Genomic DNA, 25,512 nt, shown 5'->3' with positions numbered 1-25,512 from the left:
AAAGCAGCTTGCCAACCTCATTTCCTGGTTTGTGATAAGGAACACTGCACAAGGTACCAAGGCAGGGTTGCAAGCACAAAGCACAGGGAAGAGGCGTTCACCTCACTGTGCCAGCCACACGCAACGCCCTTCAGAAACCTTGCACAGAGCTCGGGTTGGGGGCACACTCCAGACCCTATCCATCGGGTTGCGTGGAGGCTTTGTCGCATGACTATTCCATATTGCATGTCTAGTTCATGTCTATTGCATGTCTGTTTCACATCTGTTTCATAAGGCTTTATTGTAGACATGGATAATTACATCTCTAGCTATTTGTGATCATTTTAACCTTCATCTCCTCTCTCTCCTCAGAGGTTGGAGGCTAGAACTCAAAGAGCCAACCATCCAATCCTGCCTCGGTCTTTCCTGTGACCATGAGGGATGGCGGCCACCAATCAGCACACCGATTGGCATAGAGAAAGGATGCTTAGCATTTTGGGGATTCCAAGGATTCCAGGAGGGAAGCAGACCAAGTGGATATTTTACACTATGGCAGGAGCTTAACTCCCAAGGAGGATGCCGACATGCAGTGGGGGGAGATAAAACCCTAGCCAGCCAGGCAGCACAGCCCTGGGGCCACTCAGTGCCTTTCTTGGCAGGAAAGACAGCTCGGAAAAACATGACACTGTGTCCTCCTCATCCACCTCAGTCACCAGATCTGGCACCCTGTGACTTCTGGCTCTTCCCCAGAGTCAACAAGACCACGAAAGGGAAACATTTTGAATCCAGGACATGGAGGCAGCCAGGATGGCACAGCCAAAGACCTTCAGGAAAGAAGCCTGCAGAGCTGCTGTGTGAAGCGGCAAGGATGAGGAGACCAGTGCGCTGGAAGCCAGGGGAAGATGTTGAGGGGATTCATGGTGATGGGTCTTTTACAGAAACATTTTTTAAAATTTAAACATTTGCTGTATTTTAGATAGCAGATAAACACCACATGGACCTGTCCCCCGTCTCTGAGTGACCACAGGCCAAACCCCCGTGCTGCTCCTCCACTGCCCAGGGCAGCCAGGAACTCAGGTGTAGTGGGGTCAGAACTGGTCCCTCCCTGTCTATCACAGGTGCCCTGCACCCCTGACTTTCTCTGTGACCCCCAAGCACCTGGTCTTTGCCTGCTTCTGTGGAGCTTGTTGGAGGTCTGGTCTGGTGACTTCTGTTAATCATCTACTTCTCACAGGATGTCTTTCCTTATGTACTGAAAGCAACTGACCATCAGATCTCAGGACACATGGTCAGCCCCACTAGCAAATCCCTAATAGGATTTCACTTCCGATTTTTAATCCTTGGGATAAGACTGCAGGTTACAGCTTCTTTTTAATTGTTCCATATTCACACTCCTCTCTCTCCCCCTTCCCCTTCCTCCTCTCTGTCTTGTTCCCCTCCCCAGTTCCTCCTCCTTTCTCCTGGGTTCAGCATAGTATCTGAAAAATGGCTGATATCAACTGCTCGTGAAATTTGATTTAATGTATTTGAATTTTGGAAAGGAAAGCTGGGGTGGTGAGTAGTTCTAATCCCCAAGTATCTTGCCTGGATTTGCCTTGCACCTCAGTAAGCCGGGCACACAGAGCTGCACCCTCGGTGCCGTGAGATGCATGGGGTCACCAATTCCAGCAGGCACAGAAAACAAGGCACAAAGCAAGGGACCCCGGGGCGGCTGCATGGATGGGGAAGCAGCGACTCAGCGAGAAGTGTGCTACTCCACGCTCCCAAAGCTTCATCACTGGCCTGTCTGTGCCTTTTCAAGTGACAGCAAGGTTTCCGCGCTGCCGGCGGTCCAGTGTGCAGAGGCTGGGCGTCTCCCGGAAGTTTCCCTCCAGCTCTTCTGAGCTTCTGAACACCAGTTGGTGGGGGCAGAGGCAGTGTGGGCCCCTCGCAGCTGAGTCCCAGGGTGTAAACACAGCTGGACCAGGCACACCTGCACCTCTGAGAAGACCACACAGCTGAGTCCTGGCTGTGAGGGTGCCTGGAAACTTTCCTTGGGGGCATCTTGAAACTCTCCCTTGACTATACCCAGAGCTTCGCTTCCAGGTGCTTTGTTCGGTGAACAGAATGAATACAAAGCAAAGGTAAGACTGGGGGACAAAAGCAGAATCCCTTGATCTGTAGAGGGTACACTCTAAACGCCTAAGTAAACCAACATTCATTTAAAACTATTCCATAAAGACGGATATTTCACCCACGAGAAACATCATCAGGAACACAAAGGCAAAAGCAATTTATCTCACTAGCAATCAAAGACGAGCACATGACAGACAGTTACCCATGATACAGTGTGTTCTACTCAGGAAAGTGGCCAAAATTTTAGAAGACCCAATAACCCCCAACGCTGGAAAACTATATGCAATTAAAATACTAATATTCTGATACTATAAATTGACATAGGCCTTTCTGAAAAAATTGCAGGACAGCCTGTGGCCAGAGTCACAAATGCATTCATGCTTCCTGTACCATTTTATTTTTTAATTTCTGGAAATGTACATGAAACATACATTCTGGGGTAAACTGCAGCTGCCCTTTGGAAAATAGAAAATATTCTCAATATTTCCAAACAAGATGATAGTTCATAATAACATGTAACCATTAAAAATAGTGTTTTAAATATAAGCTTAATTATAGCAAAACAATGAAAACTAAAACCAATCGACATAAATGTTGCAGGTGTTTTGATCCACGGCCTCCCTAAGCTGGCAGGCAGGGCTTGGACTCCCCATCCTTCTGCCTCAGCTTCCCTTCCCAGAGTGCCCTGAAAAGTGTGAACGGTCAGAAGTGCTGCTTGCAGCCTGGGTAGGGTTGTGTCAGCGTGCACACATACAGACAGAGATGGAAACACGGAAATAAAAACCAACTAGGGAGTGAAATTCTTTCCTTCCAGTCTGGGAAGTTCTCTCTTGTATTTCTCATTGTTCAACCAAAGAGTTCACCCCATACTGTTGCTCGAGGCTGTGGCCCGAGTCACTTCCATGTGGCAATCTGGTTCTGTGGCACCAAGGTGGCCCCGTCCTCAGGCTGATGCGGGCCACCTCAGAGCCCACAGCTGATCACTCTGCCTTGTGATCGCAGCTCTCTGTGCTCTTTGATTCGGGGACAATCAAAAGTGATTAAACACAGCGCTTTTACTGGGCAACTCCAAGATCAACTGGAAGGGAGTTGAGCAGAGCGAGTTGATTTTGCGCGCAAGTTGACCTCTGGAGGTGCTCGCCTGAGCCCCAGATGACAGCTTTTTAAAATTCAGCCGCGTCTCAGGAAGCAGGGAACTTTCCAAGCCCAGAACTTCCCCAGGACTCTTATTCAGCAGCCTGTCAATCAGATGTGCACCCTTCCTTTAAAGTTTAAGCCTTATTAACCTACACACTGGGCCTGACTGGCGGGGGCTGCTGGGGACAAAGGGAATCGCTCCCAGGTTCCAAATCCTGTCGGCCTGGTGCAGCGCCCCAGAAATCCCTGGAAGGCTTGGAAAAGAATCACTCACCCGCCTGATTCTTGCAGCCCAAGCAAAGAGAGGACAGTGTTTAAAGGAAGAAAGAAAGAATAAGAAAAGGAGAGGAGAAAAGTCGGGGAGGCCCTGCTGATTGAGACATCTTGTGGGAAGAGCTTCCCTGTTCTCCGGCCCCACCGCCAGCAGTCGCACCGCCCCTCCTGGGCTGTGCCAGCCGTCTGTGTCTGCGATCCTGGCCAGGCACAGGGTTGGCAGAGGTGCCACTTCGGTGACGAGCGAGCCAGGGTTGCCGGGATACCAGCAGCCTGGGAGTTGGGAGGGGCTCCTCGGGATTTGGCAAGTCTGGCAGTTGCCAGAGGCTGCGACTTGGGTGTCAGGAATCTGCTTTTAGGACTGGGGCAGCGCAGAGGGCGACCCCGAGCCACCATGCTGGGCACTCAGGTCCTCTCAGTTCTTACTTTTGGTGCCATCCCAGAGGAACTTTATTCAGGCACTGACGAACATCTCCATCACTTTCCATAACGCCAGCTGGAAAACAACAGGCGTCTCCCTAAGGAGTGGATACTGACCGAAAGGAACCAGACACACACACTGAAACCCTCGGGGTCCCATCATGCAGCATCCTGAGGTCCCATCATGTATCTGTCACTCCAGCAATCTGGGAGGCTGAGACAGGATGATCCCAAGCTCAAGCTCAGACTGGGTAGCTTAATGACTTAACAAAACCCTGTCTCAAAATAAAAAAATAAAAAGGGCTGGGGGTGTAGCCCAGTGTGAAGGCCCTGAGTTCCATCTCAGTGCCAGAAAAAAAAGTAGCTTCATATTTTTATCAGTCAAGAAAACTTTATTCTCTTCTCCTTTATTAAAGGTACAATAGTAGTTTATTTTTAAGGAAAATAATTTGAAAAAATAGGTCAACTCTTCTATTTGAGACAGCTTGGGATACTAGCTGCCATGGTCTCTTCTTTTTCTACTCTCTTTTGCTCTGGCAGCAGTGGGGGCTGAACCCACAGCCTCTGCACTGAGCCAAATCCAACCCCTTCTTTAATTTCTTATTTTTGAGGTCTCTCTAATTCACTAAGTTGCCCGGGCTTGGCAAGAACTTTCGACCCTCCTGCCTCAGCTTCCCAGAATGCTGGGACCACAGTCAGGTACCCCCACTCTCCTTTTTAAGGGAAATAATGAAAACAAATCACGATAAAGAAAAGATCAATAGGATTCACTTCCTGCTCCTTAAAGGGACAACAGCTAGCCTGGTAGATTTTCAAAGAGAAATTTTTAAAAGAGAAAAATAAATGTTCCCTCAAGGACTGTACTCACGGCTAGCTTTAGATGTCATTTCTAGCAAGAACTATGTGTAGACATGATGAGGAGACTTTGAAAGAAACAGAAAAACTGTAAACAAAAGTGAAATAACTACTTTTTAAAATTATTTTGAAGGGGCTGGGGATTTAGCTCAGCGGCATAAGCGCCTGCCTTGCAGGCAAGCAGTCGTGAGTTCGATCCCTGGTACTGATAAAAAGGAAAAAGACCAAAAAAAAAAGAAAAATCAATAAAATTATTTTGAAAAAAAATTTAAAAATAGAATATAAACATGATGATACAGACCTTCAAAACAAGATAAAGCGTGGCTTTGCGCAGTCGCAGTCGTGACCACGCCATCCGGTCCTTGGAACTGCAAAGTGCGCACGGCTGTCTCGGCCTCCCCCTCCCTGCACCCAGGGAGAGCACAGAGGCCCAGAGGTCAGCGACATTCTGATGTTTGGGTACTCTGTAGCTCTGGAGGGGACAGGGCCTCAGGTCACAAAGTCAAAGCGCAGAAAAGTAAATGGACATAGGGGCTGGGGATTTAGCTCAGCGGCATAAGCACCTGCCTTTGCAAGTGCATGGTCGTGAGTTCAATCCCCGGTACCGATAAAAAAAAAAAAAAAAAAAAAGTAAATGGACACCGAAATGATCAGGGAAAGCCTGGGAGTTGGAGCATTTGCCTGTGATCCCAGCGCTCACTCAGGAGGCTGACGCAGGAGGATCACAGTGAGTTTGAGGCAAGCCTGAGCTGTATAGTGAATTGAACACGTGCCTGAGCTATACAGCAAGACTGTATCTCAAAAAACAAAACGAAACAAACCGATAACCTGGGCATGGTGACATATGCCTGTGATCACAGTACTTTGGAGGGTGAAGCAGGAGGATCACAGTGAGTTTGAGGCCAGCCTGAATTGTGCTATGAATCAAGGCCAGTCTGAACTACACAGCAAGACCCTGCCTCAAATAACAAACAAACAACCCAACACTTGGGACTACAAGGCAGGAGGATTGTTGCAAGTTTGAGGTCAGCCTGGGATACATGGCAAGACCCTATTTCAAAAAACAAAACAACAACAAAAAGAAAGTAAATGAAAACATCCAACTAGAACAACTTTATGACTTTATATACACACAATGGATTAATATTTTTAATATAAAGAATTCTTATCAAAATGCTCAACATAAAAAGACATACAAACCTATTCATGCAAGATGAATAAATGCTCAAAAAGCACTCAGGAACTGCTCAATCTCAGGAGTTTCAAAGAACTGTAAATTTTAGCACAATGAAATTCCATCTCGGACCTAAAAAATTAGAACACCACTGTTAGACAAGAGGAAAGAAACCAGACCTAGTCTTGTATGGCAGGTGAAAAGGCAGGTTGTTAGAATCAATGGGAAGCTACCCCAAAATTTTAGTTTGTTTTCCTCATCCAAATAACTACTCTGAGGATTCATCTTACAGAAATATTTGTGGCTGCGTGTTGTTTGAAACAAGTATTTAGAAATAAGACCTAATTGTTCAGCATTCATTCACCCAGCTAGAAGTCATTCAACAAACATTTACTGAGCACTTAGTAAACTGTGAGCCATAGATCCAACAAACCAAGTAAATCAAAGCTTTTTTCTTTTGTACCGGGAATCGAACTTACAACCTCGCATTTGCCAGGCAGATGCTGTGCTACTGAGCTGTAAACCCAGCCCAGCAAAATATTTTAATATAAGAAAATCATCTTCAGTCAGTAAAATGATATAGAATACCTATTAACAGGGGAAAAGTGGTCACAATCCCCATACTGACAAAAGGAGATAAAAAAAACAGGGGAAAAATACATTTTCATAAAACTTAGAAATGATGGGATGGAATTTTAGAGTGATGGGTCACGGTCATTTAGATTTCCTTCTTTTTGTTTGCTCTGCTTTGCAATGTTTTTCTATTTATGGGAATTGCCATATGACTTTAAATTACTAACTTTTGAAAGTACCCACATAATGTTTCTGTTCAATTCTTTTTGCGGTACCGGGGATTGAACTCAGGGCCTTCACACTGAGCTGTAGCTGCAGAACTTGTGTTTATTTTTTATCTTATGACAGGGTCTTGCGGGGTCACTTAATTACCCATGCCAAGCTTGACCTTGCAGCTATCCTCCCAGAGTGCTGGAACTACAGGTATCCTAAAGCAGCCATGCTATGGCTTTTTGTCTGGTTTTGTGTTTGCTTATTTATTTATTATTATTTAGACACAGGGTCTCCCTATGTCATCCAGGCTGGGCTTGAACTCATGCTCCTCCTGCCTCTGCCTCCCAGGCACTGGAATGACAGGCGAGCACCGCGCACTGCTTCACCTGTGTGATCCAGGGCTGCTCGGCCTCGATATTTTTGCCTTTCCTCTTCCTGTGTGTGTAGGAGCACGTGTCCTTCCGCGCCTAAAAGAACAGCAATGCTGTTCCCTAGCACTTCCAAGCAGTAGGAAACTGCCTGAACTCGCTCGATTCCCTCTTTGCCTTTCCTGGCAGGTCCCCGTCTCTGCCTCTCCGTGGTCCTCCTGAGCAGGCCGGCGCAGTGTGCCTGTCAGACTCGCCTCCTCCCCGGCGCTCCTGACCTCTTCCTTACCCTTGGGCAGTGCTTCTCCTCCTAATGCTGTTTCGCACTGCTGGGATTGAACCCAGGGCCTGGCACTTGCCAGCAACTGTACCACCAAGCTACGTCCTCCTCCTCCTCTCCTGACTGGGGTTTGAAGGCGGCTTAAGCACACGGCCAAGCCCTAGGGGAGTTCTTCCTCCCCTGATGTCCCAGATGTTCCCATCTGGAGACCGGTGCCCCCGAAGATTCCGGCTCTCCAGGTCTCCAGGCTTCTCCCTTCTCTCTCTACCTCCTGCTTTGAAGTCAGTCAACCATGGACTTATTCCCAAATATTCCCAAGACACCTGGCACCCACAGCTTAAAGAAGGAAAGGTTTATTTTAGTTCATATTTTCAGTTGCATGTTGAACATCGGTCACCCTTTGAGTATTTTGGTTTTGGTGCAGAAATAAATGTAAAAAAACTGTATATATGCAATTGCTGTATTAATGTAAATATGAATAGACCTAGACATACTAACTTTTCACAAATTGCCACTAAAGACTGGTTCAAGGAAATGTGTATGGTTATCAAGTTGGTGGATTATTATGGATTAAAAACTGGTGATCAATTTAAAGCCAGCTGAATTAAATCAACATGACCCCAGTGACTGCCTCTTCCAACCAGTATGGCATCCCCTAGATAAAACGCTTTCCAAAAGCCCTGCCTCTGAGTGCGTGAGAGTCTAGGGAGACGTCTAGATCTAAGCCCCAATATTCTGTATTCATTAATTCAGTTGCTCTGATGGCTTTATAAAATCTACTTATAGCAAATAATGAGAATCAACTCCAGAGCTCTGATTATGCGCATTTTCCCTGCAGTCTGAGAGTTCAGGAGGGTTCAGGGCTTTGCTCTCCCCGGTGTCCTAATCCTGCCTTCCGTGGGGACCCCACCCCTTCCGCTATCACATGTGTGTGTTTTTCCTTCTCTCTCACCTATTTCCATCGCCCAGACAAGGGTCCATGGGTCTCCTTGCTGATAGCCGGCCAACACCAATTCGGACTCACTGTCCCCTGCCAGCAGCACAGCCCGCGCCACTCTGATGCCTCCTTCTGACTCTGAAGAATCCGAGCTCCACTTCATGGCCAAGAGCAAAGCCATGCTCAGGTGCTCAGCAACGGTCCTGAGGTCAGCGAGCTGAAGCTTGATGGAGGTCACTTCCTCCTCAGCTACCAGAGACACTTCCTGTCCTCCCAGAAATGCCACAAAACACACAGTCACAGCTGCATAGCACTGCTGACTACCCCCGTGCTCTCACCCTGCCCAGAACAACTGTCACCAAGGGGCTGACAGTCTCACCCACCAGGAAGCCTTAGGTCCCCATGTTCCTGACATCACCCTTTCACAGGACCCTACTGCTCACACCATAATTTTCTTTGTTTGTTGTCTGTTTGTTTGTTTTGAGACACAGCCTCACTATGGAACACAGGCTCACCTGAATTCATGGCCATCCTCCTGCCTCAGCCTCCTGAATGCTGAGATCACAGGCATGCACACCACACCTGGTTTAAAGCACCATTTTGAAACCATTAATTGGGCTTCCAGGACCCACACAGTTTCCTCCTACTCATGGATCACTTCCTTCCTAACACCCACAAGCCCAAATACCATAGGATCCACCCTGAGACCACTGCTCTCTTCACCCTACAAATTGTTCTCTGTGCTGGCCTTAGCCCCAGAGAAGGGAGAAGGAGACATCAGGAGAAACCGTCCTGATTGCAGACAAAAACTCTGCAGTCCAGCTGCGTACACAAGGCCCTGTGACAGAAAGCACACTGTTTCAGCCCAATTCCCAACAGCCCTGGCTACACCGGGAAGCAGGAATTGGAGCATTCGTCTCTGAGGCTTCGACAGTGCCACAGGGTCTTCTGGTCTCCACTGGCCCCCAAGGGGCCTGGCATGAGGAGGCAGCAGAGTCTGCTGCTCGCTGATGGCACCTTGGTGCTTCCCTATGTCACTGAGCAGGGGCCTGCTGGACAGGGCTGCTCCGGTGTGTAGAAGGGGTACAGGGTCACTCTCCATCAGGGCCTCTATCTCTTGACTGACCATATGTCCTTAGGACAAGGACCACACGTCATCCCAGGACTCCTCACCTGCGAGTGCCAGAAGTTACGGATGCACAGGGAAGCCAAGGGCAGCGGAGGAAGTGCAAACCGCTTGCACACACTTGATGGGGTCACTGTGATGCAATGCATCCCCTCTCTGAGTGATCAGCCAGGGGCTGCACCGGAAGTGACTGTACCCTGGAGTCTGTGTCTCCCCACAGAGCAGAGACCACGTGCCACTTCCCAAGGGGCTCGGGCCAGCAGCACATCCTTTCTCCATGGATGGCTTTTCACTCACTGTCACTGTGGGTGTCTAAGAAGCAGGGGGCCCCATGCAAAGGGGAAAGGAAGAAGGCCAGCTAAGAACCACACAAGAGTGAGGTCCCGTGGAGCATCCCTGAGCGCCCCAGACCCAGCACACCCAGGGTCCCAGATGCACTTCCCAGCACAGCGACCCTTGTGCTGCCCGGCAAGCTAGAGAGGAGTCTTCCCAGAGTCCAGACACAAAGCCGGCACTGTTGAGATGAGAGCCATGTAATCGGCTAAAGAATTCCTGAGCACAGCCCAGGCCACGGTACCTAAACCTTGAACTTCTGTACCTCCCTGCATTTTTCTGGTGCTTCCCGGAGAAAGCTGGACCTGGATTCTCTTTGCACTTAATTAGGGCCACTTAGGGTGGGACTGACAGGGTCCTTGGGGAGCCCCCTCCCCTGGCTGCTCTGCTCGAACTGTGCAGGAGGCTGGGTGGGCGTCTGAGCAGCAGGGATTCTGCTACTTTGTGCTGTTCTGACTCCAGTGATGAGGCTGACTGCTGAGCCTCTGTCACCAGCTGTGTGGCCTTCGGCAAGTCACTTAGACTCTCTGTGCCTCAGTTTCCTCATCTGTGAGTTGAAGGCAATAGGACTACCCAGCCCAACGGGGCCTATTGGTGGACACCTGTAATTCCAGCACTCAGGAGGCTGAGTCAGGAGAATCTCAAGTTCCAGCTCAGCCTAGGCAACTTCGTGACTTAGCAAGACCCTGTCTCCAAATAAAAATTTTAAAAATACAAAGGGTTGGAGTTGCAGCTCAGTGCAAAAGGCATGGATTCAATCTCCAATACCATCAGACAATGAAAAGAAGGAATGAATGAAAGGAGGGAGTGAGGGAGGAGAAAAGTAAATGAAAGCACAGAACAAGTGACTAGCAAAGCAGCCAGCACCCTTAAGGTGGCAAAGGAAGCCAAGTGAGAGATGGCAGGAGAGCTGGTGGGTAGGTGCCCACTTCTGGGCACATTCCTGGTAAGGTGGGTCTTAGCAGATCACAGCTCTTCCGCTCAGGAGTGTGGTCACTGGGCTCCGTCTGCTGTGGGTGCCGGTCCTGTGCCCCTGCCCCCATGCCCTCTCTGCAGGCTCCATCGTGGAGACCCCAGGTCGAAGAGGCTGGTGGTGGCTCTAGTGTTCCCCAGGGGTTCCCACAGAAGCTGCAGGTCACCCCTCGCTTTCCACACATGACCCTGAGCTTGAGGCCTTTGGGATTTGCAGGTCCCGCTCTGTCCGCACAGTGTCAGAGGGAAAAATGGAGTCTCCAGATGAAAAGTGCCTTCATGGTCCTTACCCCATGTCTCAGATGCCACCTTAGCCAGCCTGTGCTCTGCTCTGTTCAGATATCACAGACCAGTGACTCTGGGCCTCATTTCTCCATCCATAAAACAAGCAGCCCAGAGCTGGGCGTGGTGGGGCACATTTGCCATCCCAGCTCAGCGGAGGTTGAGGCAGGAGGATAGCACTACAAGTTTGAGGCCAACTGAGTCTGCATAGTGGGTTCAAGGCCAGCCTGGACTACCCAGTGAGAACCTGTCTCAAAACAACAAATAAAGGAGCAAACACAGGCAACCCCACCAGGCTTCTGTGTCACCCCTTATTAAAGCTGGAAGTTGCAATAGCGTTTCTCACTGCGAGTTCCCCCAACCTAGCCCCTTCTGCAGCTGCAGAGCTCCGGGAGCTTTCACTGAGTCCCGAGCCCCACAGTGGCCGGGCAAGGCAGAAGCACAGTCTCCTGGGTTTAGGCTTCTGGGGTGCCCATGCCATGGTCAGCTCGACTTACTGTCCCCCACCTCCTGCCCTTGATTACACGTCCCCCCCACCCCACCCCCACCCCGCATTCAGCCTTGAACTTTCTAATCACAGCCGCTTTGTCTGGCAACCTGGGATCATATGGCATCGATTGAGAGCGAAACCTGACTCAGGTTCTGAATCCACGTACCTGCTGCACTGGGAGGGGTGGCCGGGAGCCTCCTGTGGCTGGCCCTGTGCTGCTCCATCAGCTCCCGGCTGAGCACGGAGGTCCCCACCGGCCGGGGGCAATTACCAGGGCACAGAGATGAAAGCGGAGGCTCAACAGTCCAAAAGGTTCTTGTGCTTTTAAATTATCCGTGATTTACCTGCATAAAAGGGGCGGAAGTGCCGGAAGATTATTCTAATTGGGGCAGACTTTTCAAATCATGGAAATACCAGCATCGCAAAGCAGGAAACCCAATCCGTTCAGACTGCCCCCCATGAGTCCATCCAGCCAACGGGAGGCAAGAGGGGCTTTCATTTGCCAATGTGGGTCTCATCAGTGTAAATTGGATAAGCGCAGGGGCCGGGAGGGCACACGACCTCCCCGCCTGTACCCTCAGCAGCTGCAAGAGGGGTCACTTGGGGACGCAGGAACAGGAGGAAGCCATGCCCACTGTGGTGATTGGAAACAGAGCCCCGAGTTCTGCTCCACGGGCACTGTTTGTCCCCTGATGAAGGAGTCCAGGAGCAGAAAGAGGGAAAGCCAAGCGTGGGTGACAGCAGCCCCAGGGACACAGAGATGTGGCATGAGCATCACCCTGCGAGTGCCCCGTCCAGAGGTGGAAGAGCAGGAGGCAGGGAAAGGAAGCCCCGTCTGGAGGTCAGAGCCCAGGTCCCACAGGAGCCGGGGCAAGGCCTCCCGCTGCCCGCAGGAAGACAAAGAGCCTTTCTTTGTGGCGCTCAAAGACACATACATTGGTGGGGATATCCGCAGGAACAGCCCACCCGTGCTCACAGGCCACGTCCTGGGTACAAGGTAGGCTTGGGGATCTACGCAGACGTGGAAATCTGAGCTGTCTAGAAATATGCATACTCTGTGCCTCGGTACCTAACAGCAGGACAGGCATCTAAAGCAATTTATAAGCGTTCCTGGTTACTCATAAAGACAGGTACGCTACACACCCGTGTCCAGATCACAGCGATTTAAAGGTAAACACCAGGTAGCACTTGGCACTCAAAGCTGTATTTTAGGGTACAGAGATTTACTTGTTAATAAAGAATAAAATCGGCTTTTGAGACACTGTGGTGCCAGTTAGCATTTTCTAAACGAGGTAAGTTTAGTTTTGCTGGACCTGTGACTTAGACTTGCGCTTTTTGTTGTTTGGTTTTGTTGATTTTTTGAGACAAGTTCTCACGATGTAGTCCAGGTTGTGCTCGGACTTGTGTCGACTCTCCTGCCTCAGCCTCCTCAGTGCTGGGACTACACTTGTGTACCACCTCACCTGGCTGTAGATTTGTGTGTAAGAAGCAAACCAGATGGCGCCACAGTCCACAGTCCCCAGACCGCACACGCCTCGCTCTACTGTGCGACCCTCCCCGGTGCCGGGAGGAAAGCAGGCGTATCTCACAGGAGTGAGGCCAACATTAGCCCCACACACACAGCCTCGAGGGCCTGGGTTCAATCCCAGGACCCCTGAAAGTTTGACTCTGCGAACAACGGCAGGGACAATGGCAACGTTGCAAGACGTAGCCTCGGATATTCATGGAAAATAAATAAACGTCTCCAGGGACTATCGCTGAGCCCTGGTTCACCCATCCGCCTCTGGAACACGTGGCCGCCACCGGCCAACACCCAGGTCCTGGGCCTGCACTGCCACCCCTCCTGCAGGCCGCTTTCCCCAACTCCCCGTGCGGGACAGCAGTGAGGTACCCACACCAACGCCCTCACCCCGGCCCTGCCACACAGGCCCCTGCATCCTGAGCGTAAAACTCTACCCCCATGCCCTCCACAGTCCACCTCCCTGACCTCCCAGCTGTGCTTTATTTTGCTCTTTAAATTATTTACACTTTGGTCTCTCATGTTAGAGAAACCATGCAATGCTTAAGCTTCTGCATCTGATTTATTTCACTTAGGGTTATAGTCTCCAGGTGCCTCCATGTTCCTACAAATTGCTCCCCTGTATCCTCTTCCACAGCTGAGTAGTACTCCACTGTATTGACTAAACACTAGAGATGCAGATGTATTATAAAGGGCACCCCAGGCCTCGTAGAAGTGTGGCCTCCATCCTTGGCTTTGTATCTGCCCGGCAGCCATGCCACGCACTGCCCCCATGCCCCTGGAGTGAGCACCGCCCTGTCCAAGCCCAGGCCCCAACATATACAGGCTGGAGCAGGAGGCAGAGGCTCGATCAGGGGACACTGTCCTGCCCCACTGGCCTTCTGTGGCCCCAGGTAATGACAGCCCCTGGCTCCACAGGAGCTCTCCTGAGGGAGCTGGAAGCCCAGGGAAAAAGCAGGTACTCAGGGGCACAGCAGGCTCGGGCCCAACCCTCCTCCTCCTCTCCCCGCCCCACCCCCAGGCCCTGCAGATGGACCTGCATGCTGGTGCCCAAGGGCCCTCTGCCCTGGGTCTCACCGCCATACCCCCCGCCTTGTTCTTCCGGGCAGAAAGTACAAGGTGTGATCATGACAAATGGAGAAAATGCTAAAGACAGATACATGACAGATACATGACAAATGCTAAAGAAAGATACTTCGGGGAAGGACACCTGGCCATGAGCACCCCACAGCCTTCCCTGCTTCAGAGGCACTCAGCCCATCCTTCCGGCCACCTTTGATTTATTTATTTATTTTGAGACAGGCTCTGTGTGGCCCAGGCTGGCCTCAAATGCACAGCAATCCTCCTGCCTCAGCCTCCAGTGTGGTGGGATTACAGATATGCACCACCACACCCCGCTCTGGCTGCCTTCTACAGCAGCCCGGGCATCCTCCCTTGTGAGTATGAGGTGTGATCAAAAATGTGATGACCGTGCAGCTGTACACCATCCACCGTCCACCATAAAGGCAGCTGGCAAAAGCAGGACACTGTGTCCTCGTCCACCTCAGTCCCCAGATCTGGCACCGTGTGACTTTCAGCTCCTCCCTTGAAGTCACCACAACCATGAAAAGGAGATGTTTCAAAGCCACTGGGATGTCAGGACAGCCAGGACCGCACAGGGGCAGCTCTGAGGGCCCCTCCGATGGGCTCTCACTGTGGTAGATGTTGAACTCCAGCCTTCTCTGTATTTTCCAGTCACCCCTGCTGGTCTCCTCCAAGTCTGGCCTCGGTCTGTGAAAGACAAAAGCCTGCTCCAGACAGCCCAGCCTGCCCTGCCTGGCCTGTGCCGAGCCAAAATAAGAGCCTGAGGAAGGGGCTGGGGGTGCAGGGGGCGAGGGAAGCCAGGGTCCAGAACCCCAGCCCTGGCTGTGCTGAGAGAACCTCGCCCGCACAGGAGCACAGGCGGCAGATGCCCCAGCAGACGCATCATGTGCAGACCCACATGAGACGGCCACGTTCCCCTCCTATCTGCTTCCCTCCACAATGTCTCTGCTTGTAAAGCCAACTGCAGTCAACGTAGTGTACGTGCCGGGAATCCCAGCACTCTGGGAGGCAGAAGTAGGACAAACACAAGTTCGAACCCAGCCTGGGCAACTTAGAAACGTGAAAAGAAAGGGAAGGGACAGAGAAAGAACAGTCCCTGAGACCTCGCAGTCCCTTCTGCCTGTCCGGTGCAGCCAAGGCTGCCCTGCACACGCTGAGCCCACGGGCAGCCTGAGTGCGGGCCTTTCCCCCAGCAGAGCAGCCCACTGCGCTGACCACACAGCCAGAGACGAGCTGCAGAGCTGTGAGATCAGTTTGCAGACATGGACAGAGGCGGGGCACCGACCCTCTCCCTTCCCTTGCTCCTCCCCAAAATGCTGAGGGTCCTTCAGCCTCTCAAGCTGGGTTTCTTATCTCTAAAATAGTCACTGCAGAGCCCACAGCATGGCACACTCAAGGCCTTGCCTGCCAGCCCTGCACCTCGTCCAGCTTGAGCAGCCCACAGCCGTGGTCCAGCCAGAGGAGACAAGACTCAAATGGCATGATGCGGCTAGGACCCTTCCGTCCTGGTTTATTTCTGATAGCAACTTGTATTTGTTTTTATTTATTTCTTGATTTATTGGGGTTTTTTGAGGCGGGGCCTCACAATAGAGTTCAGCTTGGCCTTGAACTCACTACAGAGCCCAGGCTGCTTTTGAGCTCATGACAATCCCCCTGCCTCAGCCTCCTCAGGGTTGGGATGACGGCTGATAACAAGTTTTAAAATGCATTTCAAACATCACCTCTTCCAGTAAGACTTCTCCAACCACCAAGCCAGGGCGGATTGATGGCCTCCTGGACTGAGCCTCATGTCTAGCTCCCAGACTGTCCCTGGCCTGGTGACCCTGTACCAATGGACCTGCACACTCACCCGCTGCACCGCAGTCTCACCGGTCTTTGTCCCTGAGTTGCACAGGGACCCGGGGTCTGGCACGAAATGGGCGCTTAGCAAACGTCTGAAGGACCAAATCAATCACTTTGACAGTGAGCGTATTAGCTCTGCCGCCGAAAGATCCCCGGAGCCATCAAGCCGTGGTAACCGCATCGCTTGGCAGCTGGGCCTGTGGCGGGCAGTGCCCAGTGCCAACAGGTCCCGGAGAAACTGATGCCAAGCCTGGCACTGCTGCTGCTGCAGGCAGCCTGATGCTGTGCCCCGGGGACCTCGTGAAGCCCGATGCCACCCACGCAGCGTGCGGGGGTGAGCGCCCTGCCCTGTTAATAACGAGCCCACTTCTCATCTGCTGCACAGCCTGTGAAGTGGATCCAGCTCCCCAATCTTCAAAGGCAGCACAGCGCTGGAGTCAGCCCTGGAGGGCACCGAGCGAGACACAACACGGGCCAGAGTTTCCGCGCTGTGGATGGCACACAGGAAGTCATTGTTGCAGAGAGCATGTCCCGCCAAGCCAAGGATCGCCCGAGTAGCAGGGCTGCAGGACCGGCTCAGGCTCCAGGACCCCCCAGGCCGAAGTGGGCATGGAAGTGTGGCTTCGCTCCCTCCCCTAAGAACGAAGCCACAAACAGGGTCAGGTCTGCACAGCCTGACCTCAGCAACAACACAACCAGCCAGAGTTACCTAAGCCAAATGGAGAATCAGGAGTCTAACTGGGTAAGCTGCTCTCAGACCAGAGAGCGGACCTCAAGGGCAGAGCGGACCCCAGGCAGAGAGTGGACCTCAGGTGGACCCCAGGTGGAGAACAGACCCCGGGGAGAGAGCAAATCCTGGGGAAGGGCAGCCCCAGGGGCAGAGCAGACCCCAGGCCGAGAGCCCCTGCCTCCCGCCCAGCCTGAGCTCAACCTTAACTGTACAGGGGAGCCATGGCTCCGTGCAAAGCGGCTCACCAGACTGTGCTTTTCCTCTCCACAGTTCCTGACACCTCCCAAAGTCCCAGATGCTCAGCATTGTTTGAAATCGGCCCTCTGTGCCACACCATTTGTCTGTTGTCTCTCTGAGATGCAGGGATAAGATTTCTTCTTCTATCTCGCTCCTCACTCTTCTCCAGGTGTGGACAGGCAGCTGAGGCAGTCAGTCCTGCTAATGATCAAACCCTCCACCCAGAATATGGGCAGGAAGAGAGCACTCCTCCCTTTCACACTTAACCGCCGTGAGTGTAAGAACAGGCCTGTAGTTCTAGCACTCTGGAAGGCTGAGGTAAGAGCATCACAAGTTTAAACCCAGCCTGGGCCGTTTAGCAACTTAGTGAGACCCCATCTCAAAACTCTCCGGAACAAGCTCAGAACATGGTAGGACGCACCTTTAGATAGGGAGCAGCAGGCTGGGACAACAGGGCCCTGGAAGCAGCAAATAATTCAGCTTTAGCACTGCATGTCACGGAACCCAACGTGTGTAACCCACAGAAGGCTGCTCCTGGGGCCCCTGGCTGAACAGGAGGAAGGCACATGCAATCTTGGCCTCAGGCAGCCTTCCTGAGCCTCGAGGAACCAGCTCGCAATGGTGCTCAGCTTCTCTGATCCCTTTCTGCTGCTCGGCACTTGTGTGCATGGTAATGTGCACTCGTGAGACCTGGAGACGATCACGAAGTCTTCACTCTGAGCAGATGGAGTGGGAAAATGCCTGCCAGCGGAAGGACAGGGATTGGGAAAGCTGGAGATAGAGAAAGCAGGGCTCTGTCTTCCAAAAGCAGCTGAAGAGCCGGAGTTTCCCACTGAGACTGAGGGGAGAGTTTGAACCCCTAAGGTTCACTGATCCGCAGGCCACTACTTCAGGCAGGGCTCCGGGTTTCAGAGATAGGGAAGTGGAGTGGGGAGACTCTTAGTGGGAACAAGCGCCTGCCGTCCTGGCCCCCGAGTGGCTCTCCCAGCCTCCTCTGCAAGTCTGATCTGACTTGCAGATCAGAGCTCCCGGACAGGCCCTGGGCACCCACACAACACAGGTGTGGAGACACAGGTGACAGGCAGGGTGGCTGTCAGGGGCTCAGGGAAAGAAACAAGCACCCTGTTCCAACTCGGACTGCATTTCAGCCTACATGGTGATGGCAGGTGAGAGAACCACACACCAGAGTCCTCACCCACATGCAGATATCCTGGTAGTCTCCAGCAAAACTGAGCCCCTGGAGTCTGGTGGTAGGGAACAGGCCTGAGAGCCCAGCGCTCCAGGCAAGAGGCAAGAGGACCGCAAGTTCCAACCCTCAGGGCTACTTGGTGGCTTAGTGAGACCTCATGTCAGTCTCACTAAGGGCTGGGGGTACTGCTCAAGGCAAAGGCCTCAGGTTCAAGCCCCAGTGCAGCTGAGAGAGAGAGAGGGAGAAAGAGAGAGAGACAGAGAGAGAGAGGACTCATGCCCTCTCTGGGGGTCCCGCTGCGGCTCCCACAGGACTCAGGGGCTGGGGCAGCCCAGAGCACGGGCTGGGTGACCTCTGTGAATTCTCCCAACCTTGAGGTCCTTGTTGTCTTGGGCACGGGCAGACACCTCTCAGATCCTCTGAAAGAGGATTTTATTTAGAATCCCACAAGTCACTTCTTCTTAAGAAGAGTCAATAAAAGCTTTTCAAAGAAAAAATTCCCTAAAGCCATACCATTCGAGAGAGCAAGAAAAGAGAGCATTGATTTAACCCAGCGTGGACCTTAGCGAAGACCAGCCCAAGGCAAATTAAATCCTTATCGAGGGAACGGTGTCAAATACCCAGATTCTGCCGGTCACAGAGAGACAAAGAGAAAGACACCACTTAGCCAGTCTTTGTCAGGGATCCAAGCATCCTGCCTGGGACAGGGCTATGGGGTGGTGTAGCTGTCTTCCCCCACCCTGTGCACTGAGGACTCACACCCCTGGTGGGGGGCTGCTGGGACCCGCCGCACCCACCCTCCGAAGCCCACCTGGCTCCAGCGCGGATGCTGAGCACCCAGCTGCACCTGTGGCCAGAAGCGGAGTCAGCAGGGGTACGAGGAGGGAAAGCAGAGCTGCCTGCAGCGCCCCTTGGCCCCCTGGGCCCTGCTCTGTGGAGTCCGGGACCTTCAGGACCTTTGGCCTCCCTCCTGAGCACCACATCCGCCAGGCCCCGCCTACCACACTGTGGCAACCCCAGTCCTGAGGACACCCACTCCCCTGCCGGGGCCCAAGGGCTCTTGGTCAGGCCTCTGCCAAGTGCTAGCCAGGTCATGTTAGCAGAAGACTCGCCCCCTGGATATTGGGTAATAATGTCCCTATTTCAGAGGGTTAATGAAGGAGAGAATTGAGTGGGTCAGGGCGATGGGTAGGACACCCGCCCGTTCTAGCGTGGCCAGCTCCTGTTAGTGCCACTCCGAGGGTCACACAGCTTCCCTGCCCTCTCTGTCCTCGTCCCTCCGCGAACTTCTTGAGCTCGAAGCAATGAAGCATTTTCTAAACAGAAAACCCAGTGTTGCTCTAGGTAGAGGGCACTACCGGTCACAAGCAATGGGAAAGATCCCGGGGAATCGCCAGCGTCCCACTAGCTTCTGAGACCCACAGGCACAGAGGGAGCTCCTGGTGCCCTCCACCAGCAGACTGCAGGGTCAGTGAGCAAGCACACAAGCATGGCGGAGATGGGGGAACAATGGAGGGGTGGACGGGTGGATGGATGGATAGATGGATGGACATGTGGGTGGATAGATGGGTGGACACGTGGGTGGATGGGTGAATGGATGGATGGATGGATGGATGGATGGATGGATGGATGGACATGTGGGTGGATGGATGAATGGATGGATGGATGTGTGGGTGGATGGATGGATGGATGGATGGATGGATGGATGGATGGACACGTGGATGGATGGATGGATGGATGGATGGATGGATGGATGGACACATGGGTGGATGGGTGAGTGGATGGATGAATGGACATGTGAGTGGATGGATGGACATGTGGATGGATGGATGGATGGATGGATGGATGGATGGATGGATGGACATGTGGGTGGATGGATGAATGGATGGATGGACGTGTGAGTGGATGGATGGATGGACATGTGGATGGATGGATGGATGGATGGATGGACACATGGGTGGATGGATGAGTGGATGGATGAATGGACATGTGAGTGGATGGATGGACATGTGGATGGATGGATGGATGGATGGATGGACATGTGGGTGGATGGATGAATGAGTGGATGGATGGATGGATGGATAGACGTGGATGGATAGATGGATGGATGGATGGATGGATGGATGGAGAGGTGGGTGAGTGGGTGGGTGCATGGGAGGATGGATGGGTGGATGTTTGCATGAGAAAACTGGAGGAAAAGCCCCTCTGAATTCAGAAGGTCAGCATCTGTTCCTAAAGCCATTTGTTGCAGAGTCCTAGGTGACATTTCGCAAGTGTGTGCTGATACCATCTGTGACAGCAGGAGCAGATTCACCACCAGCTTTGTCTCCACTTTCACTGGAAGCATGCAGTGCAAGGAAAGTCTGTCTCCTGGAAAAGGAAGAAGACAGCTGAGGAGGGACAAGGAGAAGACGGTGGAGTAAGGGAAGGTGTGTTAGGCTCCCACTGGCAGAGAGGTGGTGACAAGAGAGACGGCATGAAGGTGACCACACTGTGGCCTCAGTAACTAATAGAATTGGCTGTTGAGAAGCAGAAAGGGCCTGAGTGGGCTGCACATGTGCACAGAAGCAAACCAATGGGAAGACCTTGGACGAGAACAAACAGGCAGATTCACCTGGGTTATGCATCCTAAAAGTATGTCGTGTTTCTTCACTGACATATGTAAGAACTCAGCACAGTGTGCATGTCCAGTGATGACTGATTGACTGTATGGCTGAATAGTGATAGGAATACATTTGGAGCCAGGCATGGTGGTGCACAATTGTAATTCCACCACTGTGGTGGGCTGAAGCAGGAAGATTGCAAGTGCTAGCCCAGCTTGAGTAACTTAGTGACTTAAAGAGATCCTATCTCAAAATAAAAAATAAAAATGGAGGGTGTATCATGGTATCACACACCTGTAAATATGGCACGCAGGGGGCTGAGGCAGGAGGAGTGCCAGGAGTTCGAGGTCATCCTAGGCTACATAGTGAGTTCAAAGCCAGCCTGAATTACAGAGCAAGATCTTGTCTCAAACAACAAACCCTGAAAAAGTAAAAAAGGGGCTAGGAGTACAGCTCAGTGTGAAGACTCTGAGTTCAGCCTTCAGTGCTGGAAGAGCAGAACTGAGTGAGCGAGGGCAGTCCCACAGCCCTTTGTAGCAAGCCTGCCTGCCACACAGCGGGGCGATCTCAGGCAGCAGAACTCCTCAGGAGCAGTGAACTCGTCTTGGCAGACAACAGGCCCCAGCGCGAGGGAAGCATTCTCCAGGCAGAAATTCCTTGCTTAATCCGCCCTTGTGTGCTGGCACCCACTCAACAAAGGAAATGCCTGGGCTTGACCCACATGGATCGGACCATGGATGTGACTAGCAGGACCAAGGGACATCGGGGACCCAGGTGGAAACGCTGCAGCGTGCTGTGCATGTGGCCCATGTGGAAGACTGTGGGTGTCTCTGTGGGGATGGAAAGGGACCATGCAGAGGGGCATGGAGGCCATGAAACCATCTACCTGGGACAGAGCGGCTCCAAGGAGCTGGGTTTCCTGTGGCAGCAGCCACTGGGCTCCGTCGCTTGTGGGAGAAGAGGGCAGGGCTAGACAGAGGCAGGAGGGCTGTGGGGAAGCCTGCACCACAGCCTCACCCCATCACCCCTAAAAGCAACGCCTGCATTTCAGTCCTGCCTGTCACTTGCAAAGGAGCCAAGACCAGGTGATGGTATGAGATGCAACTGCCACCAAGATGGGATCCCTAACATCCGGCTATGGGAGACAGCTCTGGACTGGGGGCTCTGCTCTTCCCAGCTCTGTGTCCAGTGCACCTCCGGGACCTTGACACTGAGCATGACGGATGGCCACCTCCAAAACAGGCAGACAGCACCCTTCGAAGGGATGTCCTTTCTGTTTTGTTTTGCAGCACTGGGCACTATACTCAAGGCCGATGCACTGAGCTGCATTCCAGCCCGTTTTTACTTTGAGTCAGGACTTCACTAAGGTTGTTTAGGTTGTCAGGCTGGAATGTGAGATCCTCCTGCCTAGAGTGCTGCAATGCCAAGCATGCTCCTGTCTGAAACAGCTCCTCACTCACCCACGCCCAGGTCGGAACCCAGTACCGGGGCCTGGCAGGAGCTCCAGAAGGTTGAGTAGAGCCGAACTACCACCATGAAGGGTCAGGGTTGAAAAGCACCAGCGTGGCCACAGCCAGCCAGCCATTAGCATGGGAGGCCTCACTGCTCTAATTAATAGACCGAGTAACTTTTGCTCCACGCCGGTCCTCTCCTGTCTCTCTTCTTTGAACTCCAGCTCTTTCGCAAATCCCTCTTTTCAGGAACGGGAAACCAATGTGTCCTGGGGAGGTGCCAGGGAGCGGTGTGCCTTGGCGCGGCCGGCGCTGTCACTCTCGGCAGACAATGGGCCCCAGCGCCGAGGGAAGCATTCTCCAGGCAGAATTTCCCTGCTTAATCCGCCCTTGTGCGCTGGCTCCCGCTCAACAAAGGAAAGGAACCAAATTACCCGAGCGGCTTTGGCAGGCGGCAATACTGTCCATGGGCCAGAAGTTAATTCCCTCCTCTGCCCCGTGCGACGGCTCCAGGACACAGCCGGCTGTGCTGGCAGGCGATGCGTGGCAGTCAGGTGGCAAGGGAGTGAGAGCAGGCAGACGACGCTGGTCCAGGCCCCCGCACAGCTTCATGGACAGAGGTCCCGCAGGATCAGCTGTGTCCCCCACCTCTCCAAAGCTGATCCCATGGAACAGGGAGGTGCAGAAGCTGAGGGCATAGATGGGGCCCAGCCCACTGGGAACCACAGCCAGAGGAGGACGGGGGTGGCTTGGCTCTACCTGTGCCAGGTAGCTGAGAGGCCACTCCCGAGGCCCAACGGGAGGCCCTGTCAGGACAGCACTGATAGCCTCACCTGATTGTCCTGCAGCTATTCAGGAGGAAGCAACTTGCAGCCAGGCATGATGATGCACATCTGTCATCCCAGGAGGCTGAGGCAGGAGGATCCCAAGTAGTACTTCACCGTGGACGACTCTAGCCAGGTTTAGAGAAACTTTGTCTCCGAGTTAATGACTAGAAAAAGGCTGGGGCTGGAGGTCAGTGTGAGAGGCCTGGGTTCAATCCTCAGTACTGCAAAAGAGAAAAGAGAAAAAGAAAAAGGAAGAAAGGAGAGAGAAAGAAAGGAGAAAGAGAAAGGAAGGAAAGAAGGAAGAGAGAGAAAAAGAAAGGAAGGAAGGAAGGAAGAAGTAGAGAGAGATGACAGAGAGGAGAGAGCAGGCAGCCTGCCCAGGGACCCCTGAAACCCTGGACCTGTTCCAGGAGCCAGGGCTGAATCTATTCCCAAGACAGATGCTGCTGCAGAAGCCTTCTTTGCCACCCAGTGAGAACTGCACCGTGGAGCGTTTCCTTCCATCCTGGATGCAGGAAGCACAGGTTCCGAGCTGCTGTGCACCTCACCAGCCCCTGGCACCTCACTTGCTAGTTTTCCTTCCCTGCAGCATGTGGGACAATACAGATCTGATGGGACAGGCCACAGAAGGCACCCTCTCACTGAGGTACACCCAGCTGGGCCCTACAGAGGACAGTCCAGGTGAGGCCCTGAAAGGACAGCCCACAAGCAGAGAGCTCTGCTGCCCGAGACTAGAGGACATCAGCAGCCAGGACCTTAGGGACCAGGACCTCAAGAACCAAGACATCAGGACCTCAAGAACCAGGACATCAGGACCTCAGGAACTAGGACCTCAGGACCTCAGGAACCAGGACCTCAGGACCTCAGGACCTCAAGAACCAGTACCTCAGGACCTCAGGAACCAGGACCTCAGCACCTCAGGAACCAGGACTTCAGGAACTCAGGAACCAGAACCTCAGGACCTCAGGACCTCAGGACCTCAGGAACCAGGACCTCAGGAACTAGGACCTCAGGACCTCAGGAACCAGGACATCAGGAACTAGGACCTCAGGAACCAGGACCTCAGGACTTCAGGACCTCAGGAACCAGGACCTCAGGAACTCGGACCTCAGGAACCAGGACCTCAGGACTTCAGGACCTCAGGAACCAGGACCTCAGGACTTCAGGACCTCAGGAACCAGGACCTCAGGAACCAGGACCTCAGGACCTCAGGACCTCAGGAACCAGGACCTCAGGAACCAGGATCTCAGGACCTTAGGACCTCTGGACCTCAGGACCTCAGGAACTAGGACCTCAGGAACTAGGACCTCAGGAACTAGGACCTCAGGAACCAGGACCTCAAGACCTCAGGAACCAGGACCTCAAGACCTCAGGAACCAGGATCTCAAGACCTCAGGAACCAGGACCTCAGGAACCAGGACCTCAGGAACTCGGACCTCAGGAACCAGGACCTCAGGACCTCAGGACCTCAGGAACTAGGACCTCAGGAACCAGGATCTCAGGACCTCAGGACCTCTGGACCTCAGGACCTCAGGAACTAGGACCTCAGGAACTAGGACCTCAGGAACCAGGACCTCAAGACCTCAGGAACCAGGACCTCAAGACCTCAGGAACCAGGATCTCAAGACCTCAGGAACCAGGACCTCAGGAACCAAGACCTCAGGACCTCAGGAACCAGGACCTCAGGACCTCAGGACCTCTGGACCTCAGGACCTCAGGAACTAGGACCTCAGGAACCAGGACCTCAGGAACCAAGACCTCAGGACCTCAGGACCTCAGGACCTCAGGAACCAGGACCTCAGGACCTCAGGACCTCAGGACCTCTGGACCTCAGGAACTAGGACCTCAGGAACCAGGACCTCAGGAACCAGGACCTCAGGACCTCAGGACCTCAGGAACCAGCCCCTCAGGATCTCAGGAACCAGTACCTCAGGACCTCAGGAACCAGGACCTCAGGACCTCAGGACCTCAGGACCTCAGGAACCAGGACCTCAGGACCTCAGGAACCAGGACCTCAGGACCTCAGGAACCAGGACCTCAGGACCTCAGGAACCAGAACCTCAGGACCTCAGGAACCAGTACCTCAGGACCTCAGGACCTCAGGACCTCAGGAACCAGCACCTCAGGACCTCAGGAACCAGTAGCTCAGGACCTCAGGAACCAGGACCTCAGGACCTCGGGACTTCAGGACCTCAGGAACCAGGATCTCAGGACCTCAGGACCTCAGGAACCAGCACCTCAGGACCTCAGGAACCAGTACCTCAGGACCTCAGGAACCAGCACCTCAGGACCTCAGGAACCAGCACCTCAGGACCTCAGGAACCAGGACCTCAAGACCTCAGGACCTCAAGTTCAAGTCCAGCCTGGGCAATTTAGCCACTGATGACACCCTATCCTAAAGGAAAAAGGAAAAAGGCCTGGAGATTCAGCTCAGTGCAAACATCGAGTATGGAAGGGATGGGGAAGGGAGGGAGCAAGCAAGGAGACCTGGCCCATGACAGCTGATA

General features: G+C 52.9%; 1 long non-coding RNA gene across 1 annotated transcript; it reads right to left on the bottom strand.

Annotated features, from left to right (window-relative positions):
• Nucleotides 1–1,494: 1,494 nt before the first annotated feature.
• On the bottom strand, nucleotides 1,495–11,845 carry LOC134477145 (uncharacterized). Its single transcript, XR_010049057.1, has 3 exons — nucleotides 11,691–11,845; nucleotides 5,980–6,085; nucleotides 1,495–4,000 (listed from the first exon to the last, which is right to left on the bottom strand). It is a non-coding gene; the product is annotated as an uncharacterized LOC134477145 (long non-coding RNA).
• Between the last annotated feature and the right edge of the window lie 13,667 nt (nucleotides 11,846–25,512).

This window comes from Cavia porcellus, unplaced genomic scaffold, assembly GCF_034190915.1.
Source record: "Cavia porcellus strain 051 isolate PalLab524CR breed Dunkin Hartley unplaced genomic scaffold, mCavPor4.1 scaffold_8, whole genome shotgun sequence".
Taxonomy (NCBI): Eukaryota; Metazoa; Chordata; class Mammalia; order Rodentia; family Caviidae; genus Cavia; species Cavia porcellus.
The sequence above is the reverse complement of the archived record's forward strand: the minus strand, read 5'-3'. Positions and strand labels throughout refer to the sequence as shown.